Here is a 9761-nt window from a genome sequence, read left to right as displayed (position 1 = left end):
GCTCAGAGTCCTAACCAGCTGGGTTATATGGTTGAACGTGGATCAGTGAGAACAGAACAGAAGGATCTGGGAGATAATTTATTCTCATTTTGCGCATTACCTACTGACGCTTCTCAAAGGCACAGTGGTTCTCTACAGTCTGTCCTGAAAGGGTCCTAGGATCGATCAACCGGGTAACTGTGAAGCTGTTGCCATCTTGGTAATACAGAATGTTATATTTGCTTTCCTCCTTTTCTATCCTACTCCCCTTTTCTGCCTCTTCATGCTGTTCTGAGATTTCGTACCAGCTCTGCCCCTCCCTTAAATGGTTAACAAGTGAGCTTTTTCTCCTCAGGCTCTGTTTTCTAGGGAACCTCAGTGAAGACTCAACAAACAGCTGGATTGCTGACCTGTTCAGCCTACACATCAAGAGTGTGAAACAATAAGGCTGTCTGCCAATTTGCAAACACACAACTCCAACTGATGAAAACTGTTCAAATATCCCTTCAGCCCTTAAAAGAATATTGCACACTTAAAAGGAATAATATAATCATTTCAAAACAATCCATGGAATATACCTGGCAAAGGTTTGGCACAAACTAGGCACTCAGTAAGTATTCATTAGGTGTATTGTTCATGGATTTCCACCCAATTTCAGGGAGAACAAGAGATAACATGGAGAGAAATAAAGCATTTGTTGTCCTTTATTTTGAGCATGTGCACAGTCAGGAACAACCTAACATCCTCAATGAACTATAAGAAATGTTTCTGTGTTCAGTACTAGATCACATGGTGGGGACTGGGTATGGTAATTAGACTATGAGTCTATGGATAGAGATTCAAACCTCAGAGTAGCCTAATCCAGTTTGGGTGTGAAACAGCACAGACCGCTGGAGAGCAGCAATGAGCCAGACCACAGGTGGCTGCTGTCAGTTCAAAGGCAGGTGTGCCAAGAATGAGAAGCTCCCATGTAATCCAGGACTTGTCAGCCCTCAGTAAGTCATCCATAAGTTCACGCTGCAGTCTGTGGTTGTATTGTGAATATATACTTGAGACTGTCACCTGTGTTATCTTGTACTTAATCCTACTAGTTGTGGAGTTAAAGCCTCAGTGTTGTAATAAATATTATACACAGAACCACCTCTAGTTTCAGTATGAAGGTGAGATGTGTGTACAATTCTAATTAACTCTAGAATTCTCAAAATGCAAGTTATTTGCATACAACTTCTAATACTTCACAATGGATAACAACAAAGTGTATTTTCCTCAAAAATGCTTTAATTACAAAATTAAATAACTGATGAGAGCAATTCTAAACCTTTATACAAGTTGAAACTTGAAAATCATCCTAAATGACATCTACCTCTAATATTGTGGTTATTCTTTTAAAACAATAGTTCAAACACGTCTAACTGCTGATAGCATTTTTCCCAAAAAGCTGGTGAATAATAATTTAATGTTATAGTATCGTAACTAGTAATCACAGGTGTTATATTTATTTTGCAAAAATGGAGGCTGAGTCTTACAAGGTATAATATTTTTTTGCCTCAAGTCATAGAACATTACATGTTGAGCTAAGATTTTTATATCTTGTCAGTTATTATTACCCCTATAACATACTCTGAGCAAAGGAGGATACTAAGTTTTAATATGTTCAATTTTAATTCATTTACTCATCAAATATTTATTTAGCACTTTCTACCTCTGAGTATTTTTCTGATACATACAATCACATGATGACATATTTCATAAAACTCTGAAATCTGCACCATTAGCTTGGGAATTAAGAAGAGCAGGTGTTACTATTAATATTGTACCTTCTTATTCAGCATGTACTGTATGTTATCGAATGTACTACTGATATTAGACACCTTAACCCTCAAAATAAAATTCTGTTATATAAATTTGAACCAGGGCTCTCAGAATTCAAGCCTCTGATTCCATTCATGACCTATTTTATAGTGGAGAAACTTAGAGCTAAAAAAAATGATATCATTTTTTGCAAGTCAAAACTTGAAAGAGTAAAGAATCAAATACAAATCTTGTAACTTCAGAACTTAGTATTTAATTTTAAAATGTTAGATTTAAAAACCCTCAAATATAGGACTAAAGACCAAATTATAAACAGTAGTAAAGAAAATAAAAAGCACTGCTATGATAAATAGATGTAAATAGTTGTAATCTTTTATCGCAGTTGAATGAATAGATGAAGACACCACTATATTCTTTGAACATGAACTTCATTATTGAAAAGCTACTTCAGAATGGTGAAAGAACATTTTAGCTCACTCCCATTTTCTTGTTTTACTATTTCAGCCATAGTTCATTCATACCAGAATCAAGGTCATAAACAATTTCTTCTAATAATGTATTCACTCAGGTATTTTCAAAAAAAGAAATCATAATACACAAAAATCCCGAAAATGAGAAGATTAATATCACTCATTTTATTTGTTTTCATTCCCAAAGTTTAAAGAGCTCAGAGTCACTTGCAAAATGGAAACCAACTGCTTAAAATTTTGATGCCATCTTAAAGAGATTCAAAGAAGGTGCTAGGATTCAAAGCCTCCCTTTGAAGTAAAAAATAAATAAATAAATGAAACCCTCGAGAAGATTGGTTTTGTCTTGCATTAGTGATCTTTCTTAAAAGTCACTAATGTCTAATTCTCTTTTCAGTCTAGCATGTAAGTGTGTGCTGCATATGGTTCAGAACCATATCATGTGCAAACCCTCTTGTGGGGACTTTACCAAATGCCGTCAATTGCATTTGTAGGGGAAAAAAACCAAAAACCAAAAAACAACAAAAAACAAAACAAAACAAAAAAACCCTTTGTAAACAGAAAGAAACTTGAAGACCAAAACAAAAGTAGGATTATTTGAAAGTTATTGAGAAAGAGCTACCTCCTGATCTACTGAACATATTAATGAGGTGCTTCTTTGACTTTATGCTCTTTTGGTGAAGAATCAGCATAGCTATTCCATTTTAATCCCCTTAAAGTTCAATGTTATAGTTACTAAAATATTTTCAAGCTCTCCTATTTCAAATTGTCCTGAAACCTCCTCTCATACACATGCTTAGTATAACTTCTAAACCCTGAATACGACATGTAAATTCAATTTTAATGTGACCCTTGTCTCTGACCCTGTCTCACCCTTTACCACTCTCGTCTCCTTAAGTGTTTCCTTTCTCCAAGCTAAAGCTGTAGCTGTTATTTATAGATGAGGAAATGTATCAGCTCTATTACCCTCCTGCATGTGTATATTTGCTCCTAGTGTCTGTCCCTACACCTCTCCTTCCCTGGCCAATTCTGACTCCTACTCCACAAAAGGATGAGATGCCTTTCTGAATGCCTTTGAGGTAAGTACTCTTTGCACATCTTCACGTATGCTCTACCCACTGTACTGACCAGTTTATATGTATTATCGTATTTAATCCTCTGAACAACTCTAGGAGGTTGGTACTGTTATCTCAATTTTTCAGACTTAGTAACTAAGTACATTTCCAAAGGACTCACAAGTATTAAGTGTTAGATAAAAATTCAAACCCAGATCTGACTGATTCCAGATCCTTTCCTCTTAACAAGTATGTTATTCCTAAATGTCATTATAATGTGTTGTGATGCTGGCTGAAAATTCACTGCCCGCATCTTGAACACAATCATTCAACATATGTTCAATAAGACGTGTTCATTAGCACATTATGGAGAAAACTTTTCAAACACCTTGCTGAAAAAAAAACACACCTCAAGCCAATAAAATTATTTTAGTCTAGCAATAAAATGTTTTGATTTTTTAATGTTTATTTTATTTATTTATTTATTTTTGAGATGGAGTCTCGCTCTGTTGCCTAGGCTGGAGTGCAGTGGCGTGATCTCAGCTCACTACAATCTGTGGCTCCCGGGTTCAAGTGATTCTCCTGCCTCAGCCTCCTGAGTAGCTGGGACTACAGGTGCCCACCAGCATGCCTGGCTAATTTTTGTATTTTCAGTAGAGATGGGTTTTGCCATGTTAGCCAGGCTGGTCTCGAACTCCTGACCTCAGGTGGCTCTGCCCCCGCTTGGCCTCCCAAAGTGCTAGGATTACAAGTGTGAGCCACTGCGCCCGGCCAATAAAATGGTTTTATATACTCCTTATGGTTTCTAATTAATGCTTTCTTTTTCTTAAGAGATTAGTAGCCATCCAATTTAACAATGAAGAACAGAATTCTGCCAAATAGCATCATCAAAGTTTGCAAGGTGTGGTTTCTACAGTTAACATTCTCATCCTAACACCCTTCTATCTTCTAAAAACTAGATCGTTTTCTTCCTTCCTTCCTTCTTCTCTTTTCCCTCTCCTCCTTCCTTCCCTCTCCCTTTTCATTTCTCTCTCCCTCCTGTATCTCTCTTAATTGGATCCTTTACCTTTCTGACTTCTCGTAATTCTTAATAGATCACGTTTTTGTCATCCTATCCTGTTTTCAGTATCCTAGCATGAAATGTGTCTCTCTAATTTGAAGAATTAATTCACATGTTACACTTGGATGTGCTCTTGCATGTTTGTCCCAGTGTTAAGTTTGATTTTCTTCCTTTATGTTACTTCTCTCTTTATCATTTGCATACCACTTTTCTTGATGTAGAATGTAGCAATTGGAATTGAGTAATCCTGTTGTTTTTCCTCAGCTTCCTCAGAAGAAACCTAACCCTTTTTTGCTTTACTCCTTCTACACCCAAATAAAAAAGTCATTTTAGTTGTAATTGTTATTTGGCAAGCTTTGTATCACTCTGTTTTGGGCACTTCTGATACCATTGTTTTAGTCCCCAATCATATAACTTATTCAAAGAGATTAATCCATTTAAAAGACCCAGTATCTCTCAACTATCTTATTAGAAACTCAGGTCATTTCAGGTCCTGGCTGCAACACCCAGGGTGCAGATGACTACTGATTTTCAGACTTACCTTAGCTATGCAGACCTTGTCCTGGAAGCACCAAAGACAATATGCCTACAAATTCACTTTATTACTGTTTTTGATGCCTTAGGCTTGATTCTTGAATTCTCATTTCATACCAGAATTTATTTACCAACATAAACATGCACATCTCAAAGTCTTCTCTTTATCAGAAAAGAGAGCAGCAAACCAATCTATAGAGTTCCCATTGGCCTTAAAATCAGAACACATCAGGAGTGCCTTGTTAGATGAATTTAGCAGCAGGGAAGCCTGCAGCTCATCAGCTTTCTGTTTCTCAAAAGTAGGTACTTACTGCAGTCAAGAGGAATTATTCCTGAGGATTTCTGGTCATGGGGATGTTTTCATTACCTTTAAAAAATGTCGGAGTAAGACAAAAGAAAAGTCTTTATATTTGTTTGGCTCTATAGTGTTTCATTTGATTTAAATGCTCATTGATCTACTCTCAGATTGTATTAATTAGTATGTGAAAATTCTATGTTCAAATAAAATTCAAGTTAATCGTATTTTTATTCATTCACTAAACAAACATTGAGACAATCTACAATGACCCCTATAAAAGACATGTAGGTTTCTGCTCTCAAGGAGGAGCCAACACAGTGATAAAGAAAGACACGTTAATGGAATATGATGAAGATTTTAATTGAAAGACTAGAGAAGGGACTGATGTGATCTTCCTGGCAGTGTTCAGGAAGACTTCATAGCAGAAGTCTATGGGAAAAGAGAAGGGAATTTACTGTGATTGGGTACCTAAAACATTCTAGACCCTGATCAAACACTAAACAAATACCGTCTTATCTAATCGTCAACGTTCCTTTTAAATGGACAGTCTTTCCCCCATTTTTAGATGAGGATAAGTCTCAACTGTCCACATCTTGTGAGTGACAGAGGTGATACTCAAAATCTATCTGATTCCAAAGAAGGTGAATTTCCCTACATTATGCTGCCTTTCAGGGATCATTTGAAGTATGTGGTAAGGGATAACTGGGCAATTTTTAAAAGAATATACATCAAAGGAGTTTTCTAGACAATTCTACCCAGAGGGACCAACATGATAAAAAGTAAAGTATGTAAAATACTACCAGAGAAAAAGAACTTCTGAGGTGAAACATAAATAATGATAAACTTGCTCCCATCAAGGTCTAAGTGAGGAATAATATTTACCATTCTCCCTATGTTGTATACTTCTCCATAAATCCCCTTACCTATTTCAAATTTTAAAGACATATCTATCATCCTGATGTTTCTAAGGATAAAAATAACAATAACAAATAATGGCACTTTTTGCCCATCAATGATAGACTGGATAAAGAAAATGTGGCACATATACACCATGGAATACTATGCAGCCATAAAAAGAATGAGTTCATGCCCTTTCCAGGGACATGGATGAAACTGGAAACCGTCATTCTCAGCAAACTAACACAGGAACAGAAAACCAAACACCGCATGTTCTCACTCATAGGTGGGAGTTGAACATTGAGAACACTTGGGCACAGAGAGGGGAACATCACACACTGGGGCCTGTCAGGAGTTGGGGGCAAGGGGAGAGGGAGCATTAGAACAAATACCTAATGCATGCAGGGCTTAAAACCTAGATGCTGGGTTGACAGGTGCGGCAAACCACCATGGCACATGTATACTTATGTAACAAACCTGTACGTTCTGCACATGTATCCCAGAATTTAAAGTATAATAAAAAAAGAAAAAAATGGCATTTTTAAATGTGTCAGATACTCTCTAAAACCTGAACACATTAATTTCTTTATAAGGGTGTTAATGAAGTATATATCATTATTTTCCCATTTTAAAGATGAGAAAATTGATATATAGGATTTTAAGTAACTTACCCAGGGTTTTACAACTAGGAAGTAGTGAGATTGTGGTTTGAATATAAACAATCTACTCTTTTTTTTTTTTTTTTTTTGAGATGGAGTCTTGCTCTGTCACCCAGGCTGGAGTGCAGTGGCCCGATCTTCGCTCACTGCAAGCTCCGCCTCCCGGGTTCATGCACAATCTACTCTTATCCACTGCACAGTAACGCCTCCTCAGTTTTAGTCAACAATTCAAGTGTCTTAAGATTAAAACAGTTATTCATATGAGAAAAAAATAAAATGCAGCTATATTTAAAAATGTGGAATGCTGTGTAGATGTCAGAGTGACTTGGCTTTATCATCACTGATTTCATCAACTGTGAGAGTTCATTCAAACTACCTTTGGCTAAGCAAAAACTACTCATTAACTGCTCCATTTTTTTCTCTACTTGTACTTTTGTTTTATAGAATAATCTTTCAAGATTAAGATGTTAGTTATACTCACTAACTAGAAATAGTCAAAAGCCACTTACAGAAATATAATCAAATGACATGTCAGACAATAGAGCATCTCAACTCTTTAAGACCTTTCTTAATTTCTTTGAGTGAGATACATGTGAGTCATCAAAACTTAAATAGTCTAAGAGTCTGCTACTATTAAGGAGGAGTGAGCTCCTAATATCAAACTTCCTGCATTCCTGCATATAATAACCCTACATTGGCCGGGCGCGGTGGCTCAAGCCTGTAATCCCAGCACTTTGGGAGGCCGAGACGGGCGGATCACGAGGTCAGGAGATCGAGACCACCCTGGCTAACACGGTGAAACCCCGTCTCTACTAAAAAAAAATACACAAAACTAGCTGGGCGAGGTGGCGGGCGCCTGTAGTCCCAGCTACTCGGGAGGCTGAGGCAGGAGAATGGCGGAAACCCAGGAGGCGGAGCTTGCAGTGAGCTGAGATCCGGCCACTGCACTCCAGCCTGGGCCACAGAGCGAGACTCCATCTCAAAAAAAAAACAAAACAAACAAACAAACAAAACAAACCCTACATTTGGGGTGGGTGAGGGTGAGAAACAAAAGAGAAAAACAAACAAGCAGAAATAATCCAGACTCTGGAAAGTAAACAAAGCAGAGGTATTGGAAAAGTGAGTTAAAATTTGGAAGAAACCTCTGGCATGGAGTGCCTTGTTTTTTGGAGCTTTGCCCTGAGGGCAGTCATAATTCTACCCATGGAGGGGAGTCACTAAAACTCTGATATAAAACTGACCATTTTTTGGCTGGAGGAGCTAGAGAAAGGAACATGTGGCAACCAGAGCCATCAGAAAGTAAGGGGGACCTAAGAAATGAGAAAGCCAGTCATCAAAGCTGTCTCTCACCACAAGTGGAAGTTTAAGTCCAATTAAGTTAATTGCTTTTCAAAACAAAACAATAGTATTCTTTGAAGAAATACAACAGAATCCAGAGACTCTAAAACATAACGTGTTCAACATCCAGGACACCATGTATAATTACTCTGTACCCACAAAGCTAGGAAAATGTGACAATCTCAAGCAAAAAGAAAATAAGTAAAAGCAATTCCAAGATGATCCAAATGTTGAAATCATTGGGCAAAGACAGCTCAGCAACTATTATAAATGTGCTCATTGAGGTGGAAGAAAATATGCTTGTGATGGATAAAAGAAAACTTTAGCATGGAAATACAAAACATAAAAATAAACCTAATGAAATGTTAGAACTGAAAAAAAATATATCTGCCTCAACAATAGGAAAACATATAACCTTAATAGAAAATGGTCAAACACCTAAACTGACTCCTAGCCACAGAAGGAGTCAAGAAGATATACAGTTGGTGGGCAAATAAGCATATAAAAAGATGGTTCATATCATATGTAATCAGAGAAATGCTAATTAAGACAATGAGACACCATTACAAAACTTAGAATGGCCACAATTCAGAACACTAACAGCACCAAATGCTGACAAGGATGCAAAGCAACAGGACCTCTAATTCATTACTAGTATGAATGCGAAATGGTATGGTCATTTTGGAAGACACTTTCCCAGAAAACTAAACATACTCTTACCATACAATCAAGCAATGACACTTTTTGGTATTTACCGAAACAAACTAAAATTTTATGTCCACATAAAAGCCTGAACATGTGTGTTTAAAGCAGCTTTATTCATAATTACCAAAACCTGGAAATAGCCAAGATACCCTTCAGGAGGTGAATGGATAAATAAACTGGTACCTTGAGACAATGAAATGTTATTCGGCACTAAAAAGAAATGATATATCGAGCCATGAAAAGACATAAAACCTTAATGCATATTACTAAGCAAAAGAAGACAATCTAGAAAGGATTCCATCAATATGATTCCAACTATATTACATTCTGAAAAGGACAAAACTATGAAAACTGTAAAAACATTAGTGGTTACTAAGGGCTAGGGAGGAAAGGGGAATCAGTATGCAGAGCATAAAAGATTTTCAGGACAGTGAAATTATTCCATATGACACTATAACTTGGAAACATGTCATTATACATTCTTTAAAAGCCATAGAATGCATAACATCAAGAGGGAACCCCAATGTAAGCTATGGACTTTGGGTGATGATATGTCACTCAATGTAGATTTATCAGCTATAACAAATGTAATACTCAGGTGCAGGGTGCTGATAGTGCAGGAAGCTATGAACGTGTAGGGGTAGGAAGTATATGGGAACTATATATTTCTTCTCAAATTTTATCTGAACCTAAATCCACTCCAAAAAATAAAATATATTGAGTAGGAAAAATTTTACAATATCAAATAAAAAATTTACTGCATGCCCTAATACTATAATGGAGAGACAAAAAAGAATTAGTGATCTTGAAGATAGATTAATAGAAATGATCCAGTCTAAAGAATAATTGTTTAAAAAAAAAAAAAACAGAAAAATGTATAACATATTGGTAACTGGAGTTACAGAGGAGAGGAGAGCGAGAACAATGCAGAAAATATTTGAAGAAACAAAGGCTGAA

Source organism: Theropithecus gelada, chromosome 4, assembly GCF_003255815.1.
Source record: "Theropithecus gelada isolate Dixy chromosome 4, Tgel_1.0, whole genome shotgun sequence".
NCBI classification, from domain to species: domain Eukaryota; kingdom Metazoa; phylum Chordata; class Mammalia; order Primates; family Cercopithecidae; genus Theropithecus; species Theropithecus gelada.
Note: the sequence above shows the minus strand (reverse complement) of the source record.